A 27,707-nucleotide genomic window follows, 5' to 3' on the forward strand; every position below is an offset into this window, starting at 1 on the left:
AGCTCATTTCAGCCTTAAAAATAATGAGTCTAGGGTTTAAGTTCTGGGTCCAAGATCATACAGCTAAATGGGGGAGCTGGTAGCTAAAACAGAGGTACCTAACCCCAACACCCATGTTCTTACAAAATCATGCTTCTTCCATCTGTTGTTGAACCGGTATTTTACCATCAAAAAAACCCAAAATTTTATGTCTGAAAATTTTTATTCTATTCTACTCTAAATCTCATTCACTGCCATTTAAGTCTGTTTACTTGAAATCTGTTCTTGTAAAGTTTTGAAACAGCTGGTCACTCCTTGGTTTAAGAACTCCCTCACACACACAGTCCTCCAAGATAATTAAATCCCCAATCAGCAGTTTCTTTTTTTGGCTGAATAAGCCCTTTTCAGTGTTTCTTTAAAAAGATTTCTGTCCCTTTAAATATCTTGCAGCATCCCATATCATGTTGACTTTTACAGACGGAGTACTGGCACATGGTTTTCTTTTAGACTCATTTAAAATTCCAAGGCATCATCAACTCAATGGACATGAGTCTGCACAAACTCCAGGAGACAGTGGAGGACGGAGGAGCCTGGAGTGCTGGAGTCCATGGGGTTGAAAAGAGTAGGACACGACTTAACAACTGAACAACAATAAGTAATTCCAAGGACCAAGCCTTTCTCCCATCCCCATCATGTTCTTTAACCAACTATCTTCTATTTAATGCTGAAGTAGCTTGGTTCTCCATTGAGCATTTTGTCCTCAGTGAGTTTCATTGCCGTGATCATTTCCACCAATTTGCCAAGAAGCTGCTTCTGTTTCCGAGTATTGCAGATCACTCATCATCCTGGCGAAATCCTTTGACACTTCCATTTCAGTGTATGTCCCTGCTTGAGAGGCACCTGTAATGGGCTAAACTGTGTCATTCCCCCCATCTCAGAAAAATCCATCTGTTGAAGTCCTAATCCACAGTGACTGTGTTTGGAATTAAAACATTTAAAGGTAACAAATGTTAAACAAAGTCAATGGGATGGGCTGTAATTTAATATGACTGGTTTCCTAACGGGAAGAGATTAGAATATAGATATGCATAAAGTCAAGACCATGTGAAAACAATAAAGAAAAAAAAGCCACCTACAAGCCAAGGAAAAAGGGTTGAACCCAACCCTGCCAACACCTCAATCTCAGACTTCTAGCATCCAGAATTGTGAAGCAAATGTTTGTTGTTTAAACCATCTTGTCTATGGTATTTACTATGACAACTCTAGGAAACTAATAGAGCTCTCTATGAAGTCTGATTTCACTAAATATAATATTAACTATTTAAACAGCCCTATACATATAATATCATGTACCTAATACTGAACAGGATATATATCACTTTGGCAGTATTCGTGTCAAAAATACATCAACTCTACCCATAGGCATTTAAAAAAATCTTAAAATATGAGACATTCTCCAAAATAACTGACCAGTGCTTTTCAAAAATGTCAAAGCCATGAAATCAAGGAAAGATCAAAAATTGCCACAGAATGTAACAGAATGGGAAAAACTAAGGAAATATGACGACTAAATACAATGTGGGATCCTGGACTGGATCTTGGAAGAGAAAAAGGATGTTAGTGGAAAACTGGTGAAATCACAGTAAAGTCTGTTCTTTATTGTGTCTATGTTGACTTGTTACTTTTAATAAATGTATGACTGTTGTACAAAATTAACATTAGGGAAAGCCAGGTAAGAGGGTTACGAAAATGCTCAGTGCTATCTGCGTACTATTTTTGCAATCCTAAAATTGTTTTAAAATTAAAAGCAAAATAATAATAAATGCATGATAGTAAGCAATATATCATAAATGCAAATCACAACATTTCATATCATAAAGGTAAATTATAATGCTTCATAATTTAAACATTTTATAAATTTGTGTTATAAATGTATTATAAAATGATACATATTACAAATGATAATATAAATAAATAAAATATATGAACCACTTAATAACCACCAGGAAAGAAAACCACATATTTAATCACTGAAGTATCCTTTGAAATACTCTATATTAAAGAAGGGAAGAGAAACGACCTGAAATTCATGGAGATCTGTTGGCTTTTAATTATCACATCTGTGAAATGTGACAACTGATAAAACAGGAGCTCAGAAGCATTTGAGTAACTCATCCAAGGTCACATACCAAGTGAGAGACCTGGATTTCAGATCCAATGCACCATGTTTGTTCTAAGGGTTAAGTAATAATTTATATAGCCTTACCCACTAAACATTTATCTAATTATCTAACTCCATGCTTCCCATTCTTGACTGCTGTTAGAATCACCAGGGGAGATATAAAATCTCCTGAGGCCCAGATCCCACCCCAGGAGATTCTGATTTAATTGTTTTGGAGTTCAACCTGATCTCAGGATTTTAAAAAATCTTCCCAGATGATTCAACAGGTAGAGAAGAATAACCCCACTGATTTTTCAATGTTAAAGTCATACAGAACAGAGCTAAAACCTTCCCAAAGATAGGGCAGTCATATCTATTACTTTGGCCACCTGATGCAAAGAGCTACTGGCAAAAATTGAAGGCAGGAGAAGGGGACAACAGAGGATGAGATGGTGGGGTGGCATCACCGACTCAAGGGACACAAATTTAAGCAAGCTCTGGGAGATAGTGAAGGACAGGGAAGCTTGGCGTGCTGCAGAGTCCATGGACTTGCAAAAAGACAGACATGACTGAGCAACTGAACAACAACAAATCTGTTATTTGTCTGGGAATAAGCAAGGATCATCAAAATCAGTTCACTGTGATTTGTACAACATATTCCTTATGGGAAAAACAAGAGGAGAAGAAACTCTTTCAAAGACACATGGAAAACAGAGACCAGCTGTAGAGGGGCTGTCATCAGCTAGTTGCACATAGCACCAAGAATTTAGAGACAGCTGACTTAAGAGAGAAATCTCCAAACTCCTCCCATAACAGACAAGAAAGCAGTAATCTTTTGACTAGTAAAAGTCAAATGACTTATGTCTTTGATTTTAATTTCCTCAGATCCCTTTAAAATGGCAAAGGGAGACTATCAAGCTATGTAAGACTCTAATTGAAAATAAACATTTTCCTACTTTTGAGCGGAATTAAAGCTGGGAAAAAAAACGAATAGCTTCAAGGTGAGGAATGAAACGGGAACGCACCATCAAGAAGGCTGCAATGAGGGTGTTTGGAAACCATTCTGTTTGCCGAATTGTCAGCCATGCAAATGCTTACAGACAATTACAACCTCAAAAAAACAAATAAAAAGTGTGTAAGTAGGCACTTTGATACTTCTTCCTAATTATAGGGTTTACGAGCTGGATTCTAAAAACACAAATAGAGGCAATGCAAACAATAGTAACCCTGAAATGAGGTTATGAAGCTTATTAGCTGTACATAATTACACAGCTGTGACAGGTTGAAGAGACCCCAGCCTGAAACCTCTTCACTATGGGGTCTTAGAGCAAGGGTGCCAGCTTTTCATGTTAGCAGAATTTTTGTATTTTTAAAAAGTACAATTTAGGGTCAATCTTATGGGACTGCCAATATTTGACCTGCAAAAAAATGGCAATTCCATATTCTGAGTGACAATATGAAGATCTCCTTCATTTCCCTTGGGTTTCTCAGGGGCATGGACTTGTTTTTCTAGAACCTTTCAAACATCCACAGCACCAACCAACCACAGAGCCTGCTTACTTAGAAAAAGCATATTGCAATAAATGAAAGGATCTCACCTACTCTAGAGAAAAGCTGTATTTTCTAAAATCTAAGCGATTGAAAAGCCCTGGAAACCACTATTTGTGATATATAGCCCAAATAAAATTTCATTCTGGTAATTGGCCTGGGTACCAAATTGCACCGGCAAATCAGCTGACTGTCTGAGGTTGCTAGAGAATGGTTATTTACTGTCCCTCCTGATTTTTTTTGTACAAAGCTTTGGAATTCGGTTAGGATAGAGTTTCTCTCTAACTCTCCCTGTCTCTCTCTCACACACATCCATATACAAAAGAAGGCTTGTAATTAACAACATTACATATCCATAACTTAACAAGGGTTAATAAATGACTTTTCTTTTTTTAGATGTAAGAAAAAAGAATCTCAGGAAAAAAAAAAAGAGCAATCCACAAGCAAGGCACAGATTACTTCCAAGTTGTCTATTTTTTTGTTTTATTTTTAGTAATGAAAACCTCTGTATGAACTCATATGTCACACAAACATTTTATGTTTGAAAAGTCAAATATGAGCTTGGAAGATTTTTCTCATATATGCCAAAGAGAGATTTACCTAGGAGGTTTCATTCAAAAGCAGAACTGCAAAGTTCTTCAAGGCTTCAGGCAGCAAACTGCAGGATAGAATAATAAAAGCTCACATTTGTTTTGGGCTTGTCGTGTTTGTTGTTCCAGTGCTTTAAACATATCACTTATTTAATCCTCACAATGATCTTAAGAGGCTAGTAACCATGTTTATTCCATTTAGTGGAGATGTGAGAGGTGGCAATAGGTTCTTTTCCCCAAACCACATGCCTCTCTATTATTTAAGATTTATTTATTTTATTTTTGGCTGCCCTGGGTCTTCACTGCTATGCGTGGGCTTTTCTCAATTTGTAGCAAGCAGGAGCTATTCTCTGGTTGTGGTATATGGGCTTCTCATTATGATGGTTTCTCTCGTTGCAGAGCATGGGCTGTATGGCATTCAAGCTCTAGGAGTTGTGGCACATGGGCTCAATTGCTCCATTACATGTGGGATCTTCCTGGACCAGAAATAGAGCTCATGTTTCCTGTGTTGGCAAGTGAATTCTTAACCACTAGACCACCAGGGACGCCTACCACATGCTTCTTAAAAGAAAAGCTTGGGCTCTGCCAAGGCAGCCTCTCCCCAGAACAAGTGGTCAGACTCACCACTCGCCTGTTCTCACCCGGGTAGCTCACACCAGTTAACCTACTGCAATGTATCCACAACAACATACCAGAATCACATAACCCAGTTGTGTACTATTTTGATGCATATATTAGTTTATTACCACCTACCTTAAGTTTAGCTCAATGGAAAAAAATGAGAGGCATTAATCTTCCAAAGAGGCACACAAAAGTTTCTTTTATTATGTTTATCAATTCAAAGTTGATTGCAAGTTCAGATATAGTCAATGCTTTTGCACTATGTTTCTACATGAAATGCTAGCAAACAACTTTAGGATTTGCAATTATTGCAATTTATTAAAAATTTTTATTGCTTTGTGTTTGGAAACTGATTAACTGAAATCATCTATATGTATAATCATTAAGTAAGAATTGGTTTATTTCAATTCTTGCACTGGATGAAGCAGAAACTGGAAATAAGATTGTGGAGAGAAATATCAATAACCTCAATGCAGCTGACACCACCCTCATGACGGAAAGTGAAGAGAAATTAAACAGCCTCTTGATAAAGGTGAAAGAGGAGAGTGAAAAGGCTGACTTAAAACTCAACAATCAAAAAACGAAGATCATGGTATCTGGTCCCATCACTTCATGGCAAATAGAAGGGGAAACAATGGAAACAGTAAGAGACTTTATTTTCTTGGGCTTCAAAATCACTATGGACAGTGACTGCAGCCATGAAATTAAAAGATGCTTGCTCCTTGGAAGGAAATCAATAACAAACCTAGACAGTGTATTAAAAAGCAAGGACATTACTTTGCCTACAAAGGTCCATACAGTCAAAGCTATGATTTTCCCAGTAGACATGTACGGACGTGAGAGCTGGACAATAAAAATGGCTGAGTGTCAAAGAATCGTGCCTTCAAACTGTGGTGCTAGAGAAGACTCTTGAGAGTCTCTTGGACAGTGAGGAGATCCAACCAGTCAATCCTAAAGGAAATCAACCCTGAATACTCATTGGAAGGACTGACACTGTAGCTGAAGCTACAATACTTTGGCCACCTGACATGAATAGCCAACTCATTAGGAAAGACCCTGATGCTGGAAAAGATTGAGGGCAGGAGGAGAAGGGGATGGCACCACCAACTCAATGGACATGAGTCTTAGCAAACTCTGGGAGATCATGAAGAACAGGGAAGGCGGGTGTGCTGCAGTCCATGGGGTTGCAAAGAGTTGGACACAACTGAGCGACTGAACATCAACATGTTTTACCCATTGAATATAAAATATACCCATCGAATATACCCATAAAATATACCCATTAAATACACTGTGAGACATCTTGGGACCTCCCCGGCAGTCCAGTCATTAAGACTTCACTTTCCAAAGAAGGGGATGCAGGTTGGATCCCTGGTCAGGGAACTAAGATCTCACATACCTTGGGGTCAAAAAACTAAAACATGAAACAGAAGCAATATTGTAACAAATTTAGTAAAGTCTTTAAAAATGATCCACATCAAAAAAAATCTTTAAAAAGAAATAATTTGAGATGTCTTCATTTTCCTTGGAAATATTCCATTGCTCTGCAATTCACTGGTTGGGTAATGTTAACATTGGGAAAAATGTATCTGTAATAAATGTGATCAGTGCAATTGGATTTCATGATACTGGACTGGCTGGAGAATGATTGTGCTCGATGAGAAACATACTCTTGTAATTGGAGCATGAATAGTCCCTGTGGTAGCTTCGAATCCAGTCTTCATGAAGCATAAAATTGGGATAGCAGGCTTAGAGTATGCAATACATGTGAATAATCTGGATTATCACAGCTAAGATACAATTGCATGTTTGGGAATGAAGTAGGTTTGGGAGGCCACAGGCTCTGTTATCATTCAGTCACCTGGAGAGTGACAGCAGCCTCCTAATTGGTCTCCCTCATTCCACGTTGTCCACCCTCTGTAGCTGACTCTCAACACAACAGCCAATAAAACACAAGTTACTCTCCTATCGTGTCCAGCACCACCAGAACACGGTATAAAATCCTGACCATGGCCAACAAGGTCCAGCTCCTTTCTGCTCCAGCTACACTGACCCTTGCAACATGGGCTCCAATCACAGAATCTCTGCACCTGCTGTTCCTTCTGCCTGGAATGCTTTTTCCAAAGAGTTTCACATGGCTGGACTCTCACTTCATGTGGGTGTTCAAATGTCACTCTTTGAGGCCTTGCTGTTCCCCCATCTCAGAGTCACCTTCACCCCCCCCAGCACACCCTCCATGAAGCTAACCCATTCTGTGTCTCATTCACTTTTCACTACCTGAGGGCATTGTTTGTTTCCTACCTTTTCCACGAGGAAATAAATCTGCTGAGAGCAAGGACTTTAATCTGGATCCAGAACCCAGAATACCAATAAATCCACTGAGAGCAAGAATTTTAATCTGGATCCAGGATACCAGAATTAGGGGCTTCCCTTGTGGCTCAGCTGGTAAAGAACCCACCTGCAATGCAGTAGACCTGGGTTCAATCCCTGGGTTGGGAAGATCCCCTGGAGAAGGTAAAGGCTATCCACTCCAGTATTCTGGCCTGGAGAATTCCATAGACTGCATAGCCCATGGGGTCACAAAGAGTCAGACATGACTGAGCCAGAATTTTATCAGAATTAGAATAAAGATGGGGCCCACATCTTAAAAGAAAGCAGAGTTTGCAAATAGATTCTATATGGATGCTCACTTTTCAAAAACCTATAAAGCCTGGGGAAAATATATGTGTTCCTAAAATATAAGTAAAGGAGGTTTTGTGTATTTCTCCTATTACTCATTGATGATTTTTGTGTCAATTATGCATTCATTTCATTTTAGTGCTATTATTTACTGTTACGTACGTATGCTTCTCTTAATGTCCACATTAGAAGTATATTACCTATGATGTTATAATAATATTGTATAAGCTAAGTGGTAGGACCAGATGCTTAAGAAAGCAAGGAGAAAAGGAAAAAAGCCAAAAATGCTTTAAAATAAAAGATAAATGAGAGTGTTACTTTCTATTATGGCTTCCTGCCAGATTGTTATTTTGGATCCCTCCAATCATATTCTTCACAAGCTTGCATTTGATTCCAAGAGTATGCACACACCTCATTTAGAGGATAAGAGTGTTGGATGGTGTGTGCATTCCAAGATAGGGCTCTAAGAAAATTATCACTAAGGCAAGTCACATGACAGGAAGTTCCCATGGACATCCCTCACACAGAGCCAGTTCCTCCTTCAACCTCCTCAAAAATCTCGTGGAACCATGGAAAACCTTCCTTTATAGACTCCTCCAGATGTCATTCTTAACTGATCCTGACCATATACAATCACTGCAAACCATCAACTTTGGTTGACAGGGATGTATGCGTACTCTTCATAATGTCAAAGGACTTCCACCAATCCCTAATTTCCTGATCAATATTATCTTCTATTGTTTAGAACATCATTTGAGGAACTTTCACACCACTTTTATAAAGTCTACATTTCAACATTTAAAAGGAAACTCTTGTTCTGAAGAAAAGTTCATCAAAGTCTTATAAAAACAAGTGACACAGAGAGAATGCTACAGACCAAAGTTCACATGTTGCAGAACCCACTCAACTCAGAACGGCCCAGCGGGCTTACTGGTTAGGGGAGTTTTTAGTGTGATGTGCTGAGGCAGTCTGTCCAGAAGCATGAGACAGTCTGCCCAAATTCTCAGCTGTTGCTGCTCAGTCGCTCAGTCATGTCCGATCTTTGTTACCCCATGGACTGCAGCACTCCAGGCTTCCCAGTCTATCACCATCCCTGGAGTTTTCCCAAACTCATGTCCATTGAGTCAGTGATACCATCTAACCATCTCCTCTGTTGTCCCCTTCTCCTCCTGCCTTCAATCTTTCCAAGGCTCAGGGTCTTTTCCATTGAGTTAGTTCTTTGCATCAGGTGGCCAAAGTATTGGAGCTTCAGCTTTAGTGTCAGTCCTTCCAATGAATATTCAGGACTGATTTCCTTCAGGATCGACTGGTTTGATCTCCCTGCTGTCCAAGGGACTCTCAAGAGTCTTCTCCAGCACCACAGTTCATAGCTCTCAGAGTATATAGCAAAGAGCACACATTAAGAGTGTGCTGTAACTTTGTTTTATCACAAAAATACTTCTAAGATAAATAGTGCTATAAGAAATCAATGTTAGACAGGGAAGCATGAAACGTCCGATATATTCAGATGAAGATGATAATTATTTCACAAATGATGAAGCAAATTATGTAAAGATATGAAAAACTGAATTGTGGAGAAAATGACCCAAGGCATGAAAATGTGCACTCATTCAATAAACATTTACTTATCCATGTGCCAGAGGGCATGTGCCAAAAAATGTAGTCCACTGGAGAAGGGAATGGCAAACCACTTCAGTATTCTTGCCTTGAGAACCCCAAGAACAGAATGAAAGGGCAAAAAGATAAGACACTGAAAGATGAATTCCCCAGGTCAGTAGGTGCCCAATATGCTACCGGAGAAGAGTGGAGAAAGAACTGCAGAAAGAATGACGAGAGACAGACTCAAAGCAAAAACAACACCCAGTTGTGAATGTGTCTGGTGATGGAAGTCAAGTCTGATGCTGTTAGAGCAATACTGCACAGGAACCTGGAATGTGAGGTCCATGAATCAAGGCAAACTGGAAGTGGTCAAACAGATGGCAAGAGGGAACGTCGACATTCTAGGAATCGGCGAACTAATGAGTTGGACAAGACTGAGCAACTGAAAAACAGCAATAGAGCAGTTAGAATCTTTTTCCTTTCACTGAGAACTTAGGACACTGACAGTATCTTAAAGTTCTCCACCAAGGAGCAAGAAGTCATGAATGAACGGATGAGTTAGTATTCTATAAATCTCTGTTCTCTTCTATCCCTGTGACAAAGCAATCCGAATTTTATAGCTAGCTTAAACAAAGGGTGTTTTGTAAAATAATCCAAAAAAATCAAGGATTTAATAATTCAATGGTAATTAACATTTGTTATCAGCTTTCTGATGCGACTCTAAATTCTACCCATGAATAACCTCCAGGGCAGTCAGTATAAGTCTAGCATCTATCAGGAACTCTCAATAAAACATCAAAAAAGGTAAATTATATGTGGTGAAATTTCCTTAAAAATGGCAGAAAAACAAGAGTTAAACTGCATAAAAGGTGGAGGTGGAGTAGAAAGAAGGTAAACCTGGAACTAAAATTACTGAGATTAAGAACATAATCTCATTCACTAACTGTGGAAACCTCAGGGAAGGGTTTACACTGACTCGACATCCAGCCAAAGTGAGGATCACATTATTGCTCTCTGACTGTGCAGAACTGTTTCCCAAACCAAAGGAAAACCAGGCAGGTAAGTCAAAAGCATCAGATACCCATCTATATGGCGTTCCTAGGCTAGGTTATGAAGATCTGCTTATTATATCTGTCTATAGAACATAAGGTAACATAAAAATGGCAAACATGGGCTCTGCCATGATGAAACAGTCATAAATCCTATACTAGTGCATATTTGATCATCAAGGGTAAGCTATTTTTAAATATTTAAGATGTATATTTGTTGGTTTAAAGATAGCTCTTCTTCAAATGTTCACCTACTGCCAAAAGAAATAAAAATTTCAAAGAAAATTCCTTATCCAGCAGAATCCTTCCAAGTGTCATCTCACAATGCATTCAGTAAATTTCTCATGAATCTGATAAAGAGACCAGATGAGGGATAAGGCTGAAGAAAATATACAAAGATCCCCAGGAAAGTAGACATAACACAGGGACCCTTTCAAACTCCAAAACTTGGCTTTCTTTTTCACTTAAAGATGCCTCGTGAATATTTATTGGAAGAACTGATGCTGAAGCTGAAGCTCCAACACTTTGGCCACTTGATGAGAAAAGCCAACTCACTGAAAAAGACCCTGATGCTGGGAAAGATTGAGGGCAGGATGAGAAGGGGGTGACAGAGGATGAGATGGTTGGATGGTATCACTGACTCAATGGACAAGAGTTTGTGCAAGCTCTGGGAGATAGTGAAGGACAGGGAAACCTGGCGTGCTGCAGTCCATGGGGTCACAAAGAGCTGGACACGATTTACCAAATGAACAACAAAAGAAGATGCATCATGAATTCCTTTACATAAATGTAAGCACTCTTCAGGTAATCCCAGCACCCTCCCCTGCCCAGACAGAATGAAGTGGATGAGAGGATCAGGGCAGGTAGATGTCAGCTGTGTGTGAATTGCTGCTGGTGGCTGGAGAAGAGGAAAAACCCCGGTAGCAGAGGAACAGAGAAGCAGGCCACAGACAAGCTGTGACTACAGGGCTGTACCCCAAAATTATACACAAGATTTTCATGAACCATATAAAGTGAAAGTGAAAGTCATTCGGTCGTTTCCGACTCTTTGCAACACATGGACTCTAGCCTGCCAGGGTCCTCTGTCCATGGAATTCTCCAGGCCAGAATACTGGAAAGGATTGCCATTTTCTTCTCCAGGGGATCTTCCCAACCCAGGGGTCAAACCCAGGTCTCCCGCATTGCAGGCAGATTCTTTAACGCCTGAGCCACCAGGGAGCAACCCCTGATTATAGGTTGATCTGTGTTCACCAGAATGTATATTGACATCCTAACCCCTAACCCCTACATGTGAATATGAACTCACTTGGAAATAGGGTTTTTGTAGATGTCATGAAGTTAAGATGAAATCATTAGAGGGGACCGTAATCCAATCATAAGTAGCTTGGGTTCAAACCCTGCGTTGAAAAGATCCTCTGGAGGTGCACGTGGGAACTAGGGTCATGGCTGCGCCGGGCCCAGAGCTCTGCCTCTTCGACGTGGACGGGACCCTGATGGCCCCGCGGCAGAAAATTACCAAAGACATGGATTGCTTTCTGCAGAAACTGAGGCAGAAGATAAAAATCGGCATTGTCGGTGGGTCAGACTTTGAGAAAGTACAGGAGCAACTGGGAGATGATGTTATTAAAAAAATATGATTACGTGTTTCCAGAAAATGGCTTGGTAGCATACAGAGATGGGAAACTCTTGTGTAAACAGAGTATTCAAGGTCACCTAGGTGAAGCCCTAATCCAGGATTTAATCAGCTACTGTCTGAGCTACGTCGCGAAAATCAAGCTCCCGAAGAAGAGGGGCACTTTCATTGAGATCCGAAACGGGATGCTAAACGTGTCACCGATCGGAAGAAGCTGCAGCCAGGAAGAACGCATTGAGTTCTACGAACTCGATCAGAAAGAAAAGAGAAGACAGAAGTTCGCGGAGGACCTGCGAAAGGAGTTTGCGGGGAAAGGCCTCACGTTTTCCATAGGAGGCCAGATCAGCTTCGACGTCTTCCCCGACGGCTGGGACAAGAGGTATTGCCTGGGACACGTGGAGAAGGACGGCTATAAGACCATCTATTTCTTCGGCGACAAAACCATGCCAGGCGGGAATGACCACGAGATCTTCATAGACCCCAGGACAGTGGGCTACACGGTGGCGGCGCCCGAGGACACGCGCAGGATCTGCGAGGAGCTCTTCTACTGATCGGCTCGCTCCCCGTGGGAGGGGTCCCCCCCAGCCCACTGTGCAGTCCTCGCTACGGTCCCCGCTCGGCAGGGGAATGGCCCTCCGTCTCCAGGGCCAGAGGAAAAGGCTTATTAAGAACGGTTCCCAGGACTGCCTCCAGCAGAGTTACATCCCCACCCGAGTCTCCGACCACCCCTAGTCCACCCCATACGTGCAGTCATGGTGCCCCCGGGGGGGTTTGCTTTTAAACTTCCCCATCGTTCTGGAACGATCCAGAGAGAACAAAACGAGTGAGCCTGGACCCTCCCTCTTCATGGGTCTCATGGAAAATGTACCAGATGTTCTTGCCGGGATCCACTGCATCAGCACCGGAAGGGGGCTCTCTTGATGAGAAAGGACAGGACGTTTATGATGAACCGACCCCAGCACTGACGGTTAAGACAATTCCAGAAATGAAGCCCATGAGTGCACTGGCCCAGTGACCACTGACCCCTGGGACTTTGCACGTCACTGGCTGAGGACTCGGGGTAGCTCCGTATCCACTACACACTGAAGAGCCCGCTGGTTCTGGGGACATGGTCTGTGGAACCAACAGCCCCGCCAAGAACTGGCCCTCTGGCCGCCCTGAGATGCTGCTCTGAGCCCCGGCCCCGCCAGTGCCGGGGCCATCAGCTTCACTCCTCAGGGATCAGGGAAGGGCCTGAGCTGCAAACAGATCTGGAGCCTGGTCTTTGAATAATAAGCCCGCCCCCGCCCCCCCCATCCAGACTTTGACCCCAGCACTGGAGCAGCTCCTCAGGTCTGTAACTCTCTCCTCTCCTCCCTCCCACCTCCTGCAAGTTCCTGTGCGGCTGGAAGGATGGCAGCTCGGGCCCTCATCCACAGCAAGGACGCGAGCTTTCCAAGAAAACAGTTCACGCATCACTTTTCAGCCTTGGTCCCTCCAGACTGGGGTGGGGTCAGTCCAGGCGTGACCTCTGCCGGGGACTCTCAGACCTGAACCTGAATCTGGGGGTGGGGGAACTGGAGAGGGGTGTTCTGGCACCCCACTAGTTGGTCCCCACCAGGTGCCTTCATCACAGAGGAACCTGGTTCCCCCCAGCCTCCCCCGAGCCTGCCTTGTCTTAGCCTGGAAGCAAGAAGCAGCACCAGGCTGGAAGTCGGCCCCCACCGGCCCCACCCATGGTCATGTGCTAGGGTGACCGTTCTCAGTGGTCCCCAGGACTCAGCAGTCCTGGGGCATCTTTCCTGGCTGGATTTTACAAATGATACTGTAATGATCTTTCAAAATGAAAAGTAGCAAATTAAAGTGATTTTATAAGAAAAGATCCTCTGGAGGAGGGCATGGCAACCCACTCCAGTATTCTTGCCTGGAGAATCCCATGGATAGAGAAGTCTGGGAGGCTACAGTCCAGAGTGTCACAAAGAGTTGGGCATGACTGAAGCAACTTTAGCACTAATGCAACAGGACTGGTGCCATAAGAGGAAAATACCACATGGGCATAGAAACACAAGAAGCAAAGACAACCATGAGACAATGAGGCGGAGAATGGAGTGATGCATTTACCGGACAGGAGCACCAAGGATTATTGGCAAACATCAGAAGCTAAGGGAGACAAGGAAGGATTCTCTCCTACACATTTCAAAGGGAGCCTAGCCCTGCTGAAACCCTGACTTTAGACATCAGTACTCCAGGCCTGTGAGACAATAAACTTCTGTTGTTTTAAGTCATCCAGTTTGTGGTACCTGTTTGAGTAGCATCAGAGAAGGCAGTGGCACTCCACTCCAGTACTCTTGCCTGGAAAATCCCATGGACAGAGGAACCTGGTAGGCTGCAGTCCATAAGGTCGCTAAGAGTGGGACATGACTGAGCGACTTCACTTTCAGTTTTCACTTTCACACATTGGAGAAGGAAATGGCAACCCACTCCAGTGTTCTTACCTGGAGAATCCCAGGGATGGGGGAGTCTGGTGGGCTTCCGTCTATGGGGTCGCACAGAGTCGGACACGACTGAAGCGACTTAGCAGCAGCAACAGCAGCAGGGAACTAACACACCCTCTTATACAAAGTCATCTATCTAGTAATCTATCTCTCGCTACATATTTATCTTTCTACCATCATCAAAATAGCATGCCAAGTAGAGCTGGTGTTTTGTAAATACTCCACCACAGAATCCAGTTAGTCTCTGTCCAGGCCCAATCCAGGACAAATTGGGCAAATTTACTTTTTTTCTAAATTAGTTGTTCCATTTTTCTCCCTACACGTTTATGCAGTTTTAGTCTCCTCATGCTACCAACACTTGAAGGATGATTCCACATTGAAATAGAAAAAGAACTCATAATTAGTCATTTACATTTGTTGATTAATTACATTTTAACTGAGAAGCATTCATACTAAATTTTGACAACTGAATATTCTTATGATCTTTGCCTTGCCTCCGTAATTACAGAATGAAAGCCTTTTCTCCTCAATAAAGGAATTACAGCATCTGCCTGTTCACTGGATACTTGGGGGAAAAAGGTCTCATTTAAAAATTTGCGAGAAACCTCAAGACAGTTAACCCATCAAGAAGGCACTTATGGGAGTCCTCCACACCCTGTTGCTAACCTTTGGGCTTCTGGAGATGGGGAGGTAAGTCAGGTCACTCCTGCCTTGAAAGGACTGCCAGTCAGCTGGGAAGAGCTTGGTTTCCAGGAGGCTGGGCCAGCAGTATTCTGAAATGTGTGATGACTCAGGGAAGCCTGGAGTTACAGCTGAGAAACAGGAATCTGACCCCAAACAGAGAGCAAGGTCGTGCTGCCGCCTGAGAGTTTCCACGCAGTCACCGCTTGCATCCTCTCCTCCAGCCATTTCTCCTCCAGTTCAGCATTCAGGGCTCCTGGGAAGTGATCCAGGCATGCGCATGGGCTGCTGGAGTCACTGAACCATTTACATCTCTTGTGGCACTTACTGGGGAGAGGGAAGCGGTCTGGAGTGCTGAGCCCAGCACTTGGACAGAGAGGGGCTTATCTGTCCTTCCTCCTCGGAGCCTGAAACTGCATCCCCAGCTTTGGATTACAATCCATCCAGAGCTAAATCTACAGCTCAGAACTCACTGAGAAAGGCAGAAGGTGCAATTTAATGTATATCTCTTTATACAATCAATCCTCATTATCTGCAGATTCCATATTTTCAAAATCATCCACTCACTAAAATTTATTTGTAATGCCAAAATCAATACTTCCTGCACTCTCACGATCATTCAGACCGAATGCTCAGAGCAGCAAAAATTTTGAGTCACCCAACGGGCATGTTCCCAAATGAGGTTGAATAGGCAACATTCTGCCTTTTTATTTTAGCTCTCATACTGCAAGCAAACATCTTTTTCGTGCTCTATTTAGTGCCATGGGTTTTTTACAATTTTGTGCTTTTTTCTTGGTAATTTTGCTGCTTAAAATGGTCCCCAAGTAGAGCTGAAGTGCTGTCTAGTGTCCTAAGCACTAGAGACACAAGAAAGCTGTTAATGTGCCTTTTGGAGCAAATACGTGTGTTAGATAAACTTCCTCTCAGGTATGAGTTACAGAAATGTTGGCCGTGAGCTCAATGTTAATGAATCGACAATAGACATTAAATAAGGTGTCTTTAAACAGAAACTTCGGAGAAGGCAATGGCAAGCCACTCCAGTACTATTGCCTAGAAAATCCCATGGATGGAGGAGCCTGGTAGGCTGCAGTCCGTGGGGTCGCTAAGGGTCGGACACGACTGAGCGACTTCACTTTCACTTTTCACTTTCCACTTTCACTTTTCACTTTCCACTTTCACACATTGGAGAAGGAAATGGCAACCCACTCCAGTGTTCTTGCCTGGAGAATCCCAGGGACGGGGGAGCCTGGTGGGCTTCCATCTATGGGGTCACACAGAGTCGGATACGACTGAAGTGACTTAGCAGCAGCAAACAGAAACTTACATAAAACAACACTGTGTATTGATTACTTGATGAAAATGCTGTGACCAGAGATTTGCAGGCATCCAAACTTGCAATTAGTATCCACTAATTCTAGAAACAATTAGCATTCATTAATTCAGTGTTCACAGTCACTTTATAAAATCTACCACAAATAATGAGAATAGACTCTCTATACATATGCACCTGTACCTATGTAAAATTGACTCTATATACACATATAAACATGCTTACATGCTTGTGTATTTATACTGTTAAATATTACATCATATATAGGTTATGTTATGTCACGTTATTTCACTATGCTTTTCCCTATATAGGTGGTGGCCAACAAAACAGATGTGGCTCCATCTCTCATGCACCTTAAAGTCTAATCAAAGAGTCAAATATTAATTAGCAAAACCCTTTGGGCTGCCAAGTTGAAAGGCACATTCACTAATCAGCTCATCAGTAATACAAGTTGATGTGTTTATCTTCACTGTTTGATCCCTCTCTCTCTCAACTGGCTATGAGGGAGGGCAAGGAAGAAGAGTGTGCTTTGGGATGTAAGTTCAACGTAGCAAGAATCTTTGTTCATTTTGTGCTCGAATCTCTAGCTCCTAACATCGGCATCGTGTACACAGTGAAAAGTGAATGTGAAAGTCATTTAGTCGTGTCCAACTCTTTGCGACTCCATGGACTATACAGTCCATGGAATTCTCCAGGCCAGAATACAGGAGTGGGTAGCCTTTCTCTTCTCCAGGGTATCTTCCCAACCCAGGGATTGAACCCAGGTCTCCCACATTGCAGGCTGATTCTTTACCAGCTGAGCCACCAGGAAGCTCAAGAATACTGGAGTGGGTAGCCTATCCCTTCTCCAGTGGATCTTTTCAACCAAGAAATTGAACCAGGGTCTCCTGCATTGCAGGTGGATTCTTTACCAACTGAGCTATCAGTGAAGGCCTTGTACACAGTGGTCACTCAATAAATGAATAATATTATCAGTCTACCAATCATATCAACAACTGGTGCCTATAAGAAAAAGAAGCAGAAGCAAACTGCAAAATAAAACTAGGAAACATATTCACATATCTGATAATAATTCTACTAAGCCCTGCCTCCTTGCTAAGAATTTATGAAGGTGAACTGGCACAAGAATAGTCCCCCTGTGTCTCTGCAAATAAACAAGCCGCCCCAACATTTTGGACCCGAGAGATCAATTTCATGGAAGATCGTTTTTTCAGGGACCAGGTTTCTGGATGACTCAACACATTACATTTAATGTGCACTTTGTTTCTCTTAAGGGCTTCCCTGGTGGCTCAGAGGGTAAAGTGTCTGCCTATAATGCGGGAGACCCAGGTTTGATCCCTGGGTTGGGAAGATCCCCTGGAGAAGGAAATGGCAACCCACTCCAGTACTCTTGCCTGGAAAATCCCATGGACGGAGAAGTCTGGTAGGCTACAGTCCATGGGGTCGCAAAGAGTCAGATATGACTGAGCGACTTCCCTTTGTTTCTATTATTATTATATCAGCTACACCTCAGATCATCAGGCATTAGACCCCAGAGGTTGGGGACCCCTGCTCTAGGGGACGATAGACAGCAGAAAATGAGCTTTCCAGAAACAAGCTTTAAGAGTTTACTCCTGTAAAAGATTCTTCTTTGTGACTACCTAATACCTTTTTTGTTCTCCAATCAATTTATTGAGTTCAGTTGCTCAATAAATTTGGCCTGTATAACCAGCAATGAAAATACTTTAAGCACTTCAGAGATGATCAATAATAGTAAATGCCATTAATGGAAAAAAAAAAAACACTTATAAGTTTTTTTTTTTTTTAATTCAAAACCCTCTGGTTATTAACTGCAAAATTTATACCATTTCAGCTATTAATCTTAATATTATGCTAAAGGGGGTATTCCCCCAACCCAACTCTGCAAATGATTTAAACATCTCAACCGAAAATATTTTTTTCAGCTGACTGCAAATGTATTCTAATGTGTGCATCCCAAGATCTTGGCAACGCCAACTGGATGGGAAGAGGCAGTTTGGCCAGGTGCCATTTTGTCACTGACTAAAAAAGCCAAGGACTGCTCTGCAAATCTCCTAAATAAAAAAGCAATCTCGTTTCTGGCAAGGAGATCAGCAATGGCCATTTCATATAAATGAATCTGTCATGATTTCATTTGTGCATGAGCTTGATCATCCAAAATAGCAGAAACAGCAGGCTGTGGTGTGGCTTTTCTTTATCTGTTTTTGATAGACTGCGTCTCCCCCTCCTGCCCCAAATGATGACTGCCATCGATGAAGCCCTGTCCTGTGAAATTGCAAGAAAATTATTCTCAATTTTAATACTCAACTGACTTAGCAAAGAGAAATCGTCCCTTTTATTTTGTTAGGGCTTTACAGATTCCTAACACAAGATCAAGTGCAAATGCGATCTTCCCTTTATATATCTTCATCAAAATAAGCTAAGTGGAGTATGACAGACTATAAAGCACATCCTTTGCTTATTGGTATGCCCACCTGTTCCAGATCGTTTGCAGGGCTGCCAGTAACAGGAGGAAGTGGCATAAATGATACGTCTTTTTTCAGTAAGATTCTCCTGCAAGATCCATAGAGAACATCAACCATTATTTTCTAAAGCCAATCAGAGGTCTTCTGAGCCCATATGCGCATCTCGACGGCTCTGCAAGCTGGTCTTATTTCCCCCAACTCCAGCTATTCCAGTCACGTGGTGCCTAAACTGCTTCATTAGGCAGAACCAGCAAAGACAGTGTTCGGGAAATGGTGTGCCCTTGATTCCAAATAAAAGCAGAGCACTCTTTTTTTCCTTCCCTTTAAAAGGCAATGAAAATTGCTGTAGCTTAGCAAGATAACGGACATGCATCACTGGGCTCTGAGAGGCTTAAGACTTGCTGTGTCCTTTTCATCCACACGACTTGGGGACTCCTCACTGAGTCCGGAGATTTCTCAGGTGAAGGAGCCGGCTGACTCGTCCTCTCCCTGCTCCTGTGCTCCCACCCCATCTGTACTGAACACCATGTTCCCAGACAGCTTCCCCCAGGAACTGTAATTTTCTGATTAATGTTATACTGTGAGAAGATGCAAAATGGATGAGCAGGTCACCCCACTCCCTAAAGAACCGTAATTGGAAGGCAGAAATATCCCAGCCGGAAGTTTTTTCAGTTATGCATAAAATATCCTATTTTTAAATCTACATTTTTGATGATGTAGATTTTTTAATGTAGTTAATTATTATAACTATGATGGCTCTGTTAAGGAAAATAAAATCTGTTGAATCCCCAAGTGATGTTTGGGGTTGTGTGTGTAATTTTTTTAAGGGAGGTAAAGTTTAATTTCTCACTCAAATATCACAGGGTTCTAAGAAAGACTCCATCATTTCTTATAAAACATATCATTTTCTTTGAACACCTGAGATTCGATTTTGTGCAAAATGAAAACAAGCCCATATTTACTCCACAAGAAGGAGCACTGGGTTAAGAAAGACTACTGAAACATGAATCAAAGAATTTGAGTTGTAGTTGAAATCAAGAAATGAGGTAAAATTTGGTTTTGGGTAAATACGTCTTTGGGGGCCTCATATTTTCCGTACACAAATTAAAAGGCTAGACTAAATGACATTAAGATCCCTTCAGACTCTAAAATTCTACTATTCTAATCAACTAAGGGCAAAAATGATTAAAAATGATGTCTTAATTTAACACTTAGTAAATCACAATGGAATAAATCTTCTCTCTGAAAAAAGTGTTCTATGTGAACATTTTTAAAAAATTTATCTCCTTAATACACATTATTAAAATACCTCATTTCTTAAGGGTAGGTCTAAGATTAAACATGGCCATTCATGGAGAATTAGAACTGTAACAAAAGGAGTGAAACTCACCGTGTGGGTTCAAAGAGACATTGACAATCTCATCCTTATTTTTTGACTTTGCCATCCTCTGAAGGAAATCTGGCTATTGTCCAGTTTAATTTATGTAACATTTTGTTGCTGTGTTTAACATAATTGCAAACATGACATGCATTCATAATTTAAACCTAAGCTCTAACAGTCTGTTTTTCATCTCATCAAAAGCTAGCTGTTAGAGGAAAGGAATTCTATCATGGATTTTTAAGTCAAATGCTAGACGGCAGCAGGATCCAAAATTTTCAAAAGACATTCTCTAAGTTTGTGCTATTTGTTTAAGAGAATGTTAGATGGTTCTTTCTGTATCATTAAATATTATCTATAATGTGGCTAACTAATATTCCATGGGATATAACTGGAAAAATGTTGATTAATAATTATGATTAAGAAATCATAATTTAACCCTTTCCTATTACACATTTAATATTTTTAAAATTTTTAGGTTGCTTCCATGTTTTGGCTATTATAAACAGTGCTGTGATGAACATTGGAGTACATGTGTTTCTTTCATTTCTGGTTTCCTCGGTGTGTATGCCCAGGAGTGCGATTGCTGGATCATATGGCAGTTCTATTTCCAGTTTTTGAGGAATCTCCACACTGTTCTCCATAGTGGCTGTACTAGCTTGCATTCCCACCAACAGTGTAAGAGGGTTCCCTTTTCTCCACACCCTCTCCAGCATTTATTGCATGTAGACTTTTGGATAGCAGCCATTCTGACTGGTGTGAAATGGTATCTCATTGTGGTTTTGATTTGCATCTCTCTGATTATGAGGGATGTTGAGCATTTTTTCATGTGTTTGTTAGCCATCTTTATGTCTTCTTTGGAGAAATGTCTGTTTAGTTCTTTGGCCCATTTTTTGATTGGGTCATTTATTTTTCTGGAATTGAGCTGCAGGAGCTGCTTGTATATTTTGGAGATTAATCCTTTATCAGTTGCTTCATTTGCTATTATTTTCTCCCATTCTGAAGGCTGTCTTTTCACCTTATTCTTGGGCTTCCCTGGTGGCTCAGCTGGTAAAGAATCCACCTGCAATGTGGGAGACCTGGGTTCGATCCCTGGGTTGGGAAGATCCGCTGGAGAAGGGAAAGGCTACTCACTCCAGTATTCTGGGCTGGAGAATTCCATAGACTCTATAGTCCATGGAGTCTTAAAGAGTCAAACACCACTGAGCAACTTTCAAAGATACAGAAACAAACATTAAGGTTACCTCTCTCTCACTTTATCTCACCCTCCCTAGAAGTTTCTCAATTTTATTGCCCTATTCACAAAACCAGCTTTTTTAGGTTGATTTGTTCTATTGTTTTCTCATTTAAAATTTTGTGTTCTTGGCAAATTAGCCTCCAATTAAAACAAATAATTTTAAAAAATAAAATAAAATTTTTCACTCTTAGAGATAACACTACAACAAATATCCAATACTTTATTCGAGTGTTATATTCACAATTTCTCCCCAGGACAAAGTTCTGTTTTTTTAAATCTTTAACAATTTGGTAGATAATATGAGGCATCTCCTCACGGCTTTAATTTTTGAGTATCAGTGAGGTTGAACATGTTTTTACATATGTATTGTCAATTTGTATTTCTTTGGAAAGCTACTTGTTCATTTCTTCTGCCTATTTTTAATTAAGAAGTTATCATTTTTATTGATTTATGACACTTGTATTATATTATCATGAATCTTAACCTACTAATGTATATTTTGTGCTTTTTGCAACTTGTCATTTGCTTTTCAAATTTTGATTCTTTTGATTTATAGAAGCTGTAAATATTTACATAGTCAAATCAATATTTTTATTGCTGTTTCTTTTACTGATATTATATACAGAATAACTTTCTAGAGAGAAATATGACAAAATATTAACCTTATCGTGCTTTTATGATTTCTCTTTTCCTTTTATCCTTTTGTTTACATTTAACTCTATAATACATCTGGAATTTACACTGAAATACTGTTTAAGGTAAAAAAGGAAAATTTTCCCCACTAAAATTAACCTCCTTCTTATTTATTGAGTAAACTTTTATTTTTAAACATGTTTTAAAGACTATATCATCATAGACTATTTTATGCTGTGTAATGAATCCTTTTAGGAGTTTTCTGCTTCTAGACTCATTTTCAGATCTTACTAAGTTTGTGTCCTTGATTAAGTCAGTTCACTTCTGGTGCCTTTTTTTTTTTTTTTTTTTTGACCATACCATGCGGCATGGAGGATCCCAGTTCCCTGACGAGGGATTGAACCTGCAGCCCCTGCACCCCCTGAGCTGGAGGTGCAGAGTCTCAGCCACTGAACTGCTGGGGAAGTCCCAGTCTGTTCACTTTGACGTCTAATTCCGTTATCTGCCAAACAGAGCTAGATCCACTTGCAGCTCATTTTAAAGATCAGAAATGATTCATGTGAAATGCTTATCACAAGTGTATAGAAATTAAAAGCACTCAATAAACACAAGTTCCTGTTTATTATTATTTTTAGTTGATCTATATCACATCTTGTACCAGTACCACAATGACACATTTTGAAATTTACCATATGCTCTGACACATCAGCAAGGGGAAACTGACATGTTTACTTACCACACAAGCCTAATTATCAACAACCTCTACCCAGAAGTCATAAATTTAACAACTATTTAGGCACATACAGTATGCAAGACAGTGCATTGGGCACTGTAGGGGATACAAAGATAAACGAGAACCAGGAATGCCATTCAGCAGTTTTTTAACCTCAGTATCCTTCTGTTAATGCACAATGTAAATGCAATATTTTTGATTCACCCAAATATTTATTAGCCACTGCTATGAGCAGACACAGTGCTGGGGCTGAATACTAAAACATAGAGTATTCTGTGCAGGATTCCCCATATAAATCCACACATATCAGATATGAACAAATATCGCCAGTTTTGGGAATTTATTGAGACAATCTCCCAACAAAGTTCAACTCAAATACCTTCTCCTTCATGAAGTCCTCCCTGATTTCTCCAGGAGAGGTCATTCTGTTTACTCAGAATCCTCCTATTTCTCTTCAATGGAGTCTCACGTATACATTCCTCTGGCTTCCTAGAGCATCTGCACAAAGTTCTGTTCCAGCTATTTTGTATCGCTGCTGTGTTTATCTGTATGCCTGTCTGTCACTCATCCACTTTTGGACTCTCCTCTCCTCAATGTCAGATCTATATCTTTTGCGCCTTTGCAGCCCTAGCAAACACATTGCCCATTTAGTAATAAGAACATGTAAACAATGTTCCGTTTCTTTCCCTAAGTAGAATATGCTGGTTGAATGAACTTATCATATTATAGGGGCTGCCCTGATAGCTCAGTTGGTAAAGAATCTGCCTGCAATGCAGGAGACCCCGGTTCAATTCCCGGGTGGGGAAGATCTGGTGGAAAAGCAATAGGCTACCCACTCCAGTATTCTTGGGCTTCTCTTGTGGCTCAGCTGGTAAAGAATCTGCCTGCAATGTGGGAGACCTGGGTTTGATCCCTGGGTTAGGAAGATCCCCTGGAGAAGGGAAAGTCTATGCATTCCAGTATTGTGACCTGGAGAATCCCATGGGGTCACATACTATATCTCATTGTTATGTGCATATTTGTACAATATGCTCCAGGTTATGGATATTTTTCATTCATTTTTGTTTATCTAGTAGGTCATGTTGGTCCTTAAGCAGTAAACCATAAATATTGTACTTTATTTATATATTATATACAAGTGTATTATATAAATATACTTTATATTATATGCTTGAAATTTCATTTAGCTCCTAAGATTCTTATTATCTCCATCACTTACTAGAGTCATTTTTAAAATCACTTTCATTAATCATTTTAGCTGTTATTTAATTCATATTAGTCTTGAACTTATCCAATGTTTCGGTCTTATCACCCCCATCTAGAAAGTAATGTAAGTTCCTTACAGACAGGGTCAGCTTCTTATTCAGATGTACATGCCTCATGGTGTCTTGATCTTTCTAGGTCATCAAAAATCTTATTTATTGATTCAAGTAATTAGCACTTAACTCAGGAATACATTTAACAGATTACCAAAACGAGTATAACCTATCCAGCCATGTGTTTCAGAATCAATTTTGTTCTCAGAGCCCCAAAGGACTGACTTATTTATTCCATAAATAATTTAAGCATGTTCAAGACCCTGTACTAAGTGTGGGATATAAAATATGAATGTCTATTGAGCTCCTAGTATGTGCTTGATGCAGGGCACTTCACATGGTCCTATGCATTTAACCATCACAACTCTCTCAGGTGAATATTATAATTGCCATTCCACCAGATAAAAGAAAAAAGAAAAAACAAGGTTTAATAAAGCTGTGCATGCATGCTTAGTCACTCAGTCATATCTGACTCTTTGCGGCGACCCCATGGTCTCCAGTCTTCCTCTGTCCATGAGGCTGTTCAGGCAAGAATACTGGAGTGGGTAGCCATTCCCTTCTCCAGGGGATCTTCCCAATCCAGGCATCCAACCCTGGTCTCCTGCATTGTAGGTGGATTCTTTACCATCTGAGCCACGAGGGAAGCCCTTAATAAAGCTACCTAAATTTAAACAGGCAGTGAACAGCTGATCAAAGATATGGTCCCAATCTATCCAAGAGCTATACTCCCTATAGAAGTATATGAGGATTTATCATTGCAGAAATAAATCTGGGCTATTTTTTCATCAGATGAAATTGATAGACCCTTTAAAAACAGTTTTCCCCTATGTTTAAAATTTTACAAAGAATAGTTTGCTTCAGCAGTAACAAATTATCACAGTAAGTTTCAGTATTAACAAATACATCCAGTTCAAAGACATTCCCTAAACTTAAAGTCAAACACTTACAAATAACATCAGTTTTTAAAATCACTACATTGTAGAATGTTAATACAAATATCCAGAGGCTGAAGTAGAGAATAATTATTAGGATGCAACTTCCCTTGAGAACAAGAAAACTCTGTTTCAATGTACAGTTGTATATGTATCTTGTCTACAGAAAAGACTTAATGCAAACAGACGTAATGAGTCGATATGAAAACACAGGGGACTTCCTATCCACTTTTGTCTCTCCTCCACAGTATCCCAAGAAAACAGTATGGATGGTCCAGACCAAAAGCCGATCTTAGAGTATCCTCTGACAATGAAGATTCTAAATACCTGAGATGCACTCGTATCTGACTCCAAGATCTGCATTTTCCCCACCCCCTGATGCGGGAAGAAGGCACGCTAGACTTAAACAGGTTGCAGTGTTGCTCTTACAGTTTGCAGTTCTTTTACCTGAAAAGAGCACATGCTTCTTAAAAATTCAAGTCATTCCAAGGAAAACTGAGAAGTATAGAGCCAGTGCCTACCTTCCTGTTAGATTTGAGTAGGTTGAAAATCTCCCTGGCTGCAAAGTACACTCAGTCGTGTCTGACTCTTTGTGACCCCATGGACAGTAGCCCACCAGGCTCCTCTGTCCATGGAATTTCCCAGGCAAGAATACTAGAGTGGGTAGCCATTTCCTTCTCCAGGGGATCTTCCCAACCCAGGGGTTGAACCTGGGTCTCCCGCATTGCAGGCAGACTCTTTACTGACTGAGCCACCAGGGAAGGCCACAAATGATAGCTAAAATATTCTGATTCCAAACTTCCAAAGCTGGATGGATCCACATTGCATTTTCCTCTTCAAGTTTATAGCTAATGAACAGCAGTGGTATTTTCACCTATATGAAAACAAAGTACTATAATTTCATGAACCTAAGCAAAATGCATAAGAATCAGCAGTGGCTGTATTCACTAGCATTTGAGAATAAAGAAATCAGTGTCACTGTGTCAGAGAATTATGGTACAAAGTCCTACATGCTTCAAAGTACTAGTTGAATATTTTCTTTTTTTCTGTATTAAGGAGCTGTCATAATTATCTGTGTGTGATACCAGATTAATGTTTGCATAAAAATATAAAACAGATTAGAAAAGGCTGAGATTATAATTGAACTGAACTAATCCAAAATAAACACAACAGTTTAATGACATTAGTATTCCAGCTCTTTAAACAGTTGTGGAACCAAGCAAAAAAGGATTACAAATTTCAAGAAACTTAAACTAATCACATAGCTACAAGTGAGCTGGAAAAATATTTCCCAGTCTTATGAACTGGCTTGAGAATTTTATTTTCCTTTTTTTTTTTCTTTTTTTTGGTCTTTGTAAAATTGACATACAGTTGATTTACAATGTTGTATTAATTTCAAGTGTGCAGCAAAGTGATTTAGTTATACATTTATTTTATTCTTTTAAGTTTTCCAAGTTGGGAGATTTCCTTTCTTGCTGGAAAAGTAAATTGGCTCAAAACTCACCCCTGAGAGTTTATGAATTCAGGTAAACTGATTCTTTGAAAAGCACACCAAAAAGTGTGAAAGTATTAGTTGTTCAATTGTGTCCGACTCTGCAATACTTTGGCCACCTCATGCGACGAGTTGACTCACTGGAAAAGACTCTGATGCTGGGAAAGGTTGGGGGCGGGAGGAGAAGGGGACGACCGAGAATGACATGGCTGGATGGCATCACCGACTCTGTGGACATGAGTTTGAGTGAACTCCGGGAGTTGGTGATGGACAGGGAGGCCTGGCGTACTGTGATTCATGGGGTCGCGGAGAGTCGGACACGACTGAGCGACTGAACTGAACTGAACTGAACTGAACTGCGATCCCATCAGAGAAGGCAATGGCAAGCCACTCCAGTACTCTTGCCTAGAAAATCCCATGGATGGGGGAGCCTGGTAGGCTGCAGTCCGTGGGGTCGCTAAGGGTCAGACACGACTGAGCGATTTCACTTTCACTTTTCACTTTCACACATTGGAGAAGGAAATGGCAACCCACTCCAGTGTTGTTGCCTGGAGAATCCCAGGGACGGGGGAGCCTGGTGGGCTTCCGTCTATGGGGTCACACAGAGTCGGACACGACTGAAGTGACACAGCAGCAGCAGCAGCTGCGATCCCATGGACTGAAGCCTGCCAGGTTCCTCTGTCCTTAGGATTTTCCAGGCAAGAAACCTGGAGTGGGTTGCCATTTCCTTCTCCAGGAGATCTTCCCGAGCAAGGAATCGAACCCAGGTCTCCCACATTGATGGCAGATTCTTTACCATCTGAGCCACCAGGGAAGTTCACCAAAGGCACTTAAAAGAAAATGTAAACAATACTCTGAAATCCTATTTTTCTTCCTAACTTGACCCTTTCTGTACAGCCAGGCCTTTTAATACCAGTGAGTGGAAACAATCATTCCAAAGATTCTTGTCTTGCTATGCCACAGGTAATCTTTTTGCATTAGAAAGGCAATTTACAGCAGCAAAGAAGGTAGACAATGTGGCAACCCTGTAGATGCCTAGAAATAAATAGAAGTAAACTTCTATTTCAGAAAAAGGGCTTATTGCATTCTATCAAGAGAAATCACTATTAATAATAATTAAAATGTCATAATTTTATACTTATAAATATTACAACTATGA

The 27,707-nt window shown here is 40.9% G+C and overlaps 1 protein-coding gene and 1 pseudogene across 1 annotated transcript in view; one reads left to right on the forward strand and one right to left on the reverse strand.

Moving 5' to 3' along the window:
• HS6ST3 (heparan sulfate 6-O-sulfotransferase 3) overlaps nt 1-27,707 on the reverse strand; it is a 751,923-nt gene that overhangs the window by 381,085 nt on the left and 343,131 nt on the right. The gene's annotated exons all lie outside the window — the stretch shown is intronic.
• Nucleotides 11,669-12,615, forward strand: LOC129556463 (phosphomannomutase 2 pseudogene; annotated as a pseudogene).

This window comes from Moschus berezovskii, chromosome 13 (assembly GCF_049115385.1).
Source record: "Moschus berezovskii isolate FMDL1 chromosome 13, NW_MosBer_1.0, whole genome shotgun sequence".
Lineage (NCBI taxonomy): Eukaryota > Metazoa > Chordata > Mammalia > Artiodactyla > Moschidae > Moschus > Moschus berezovskii.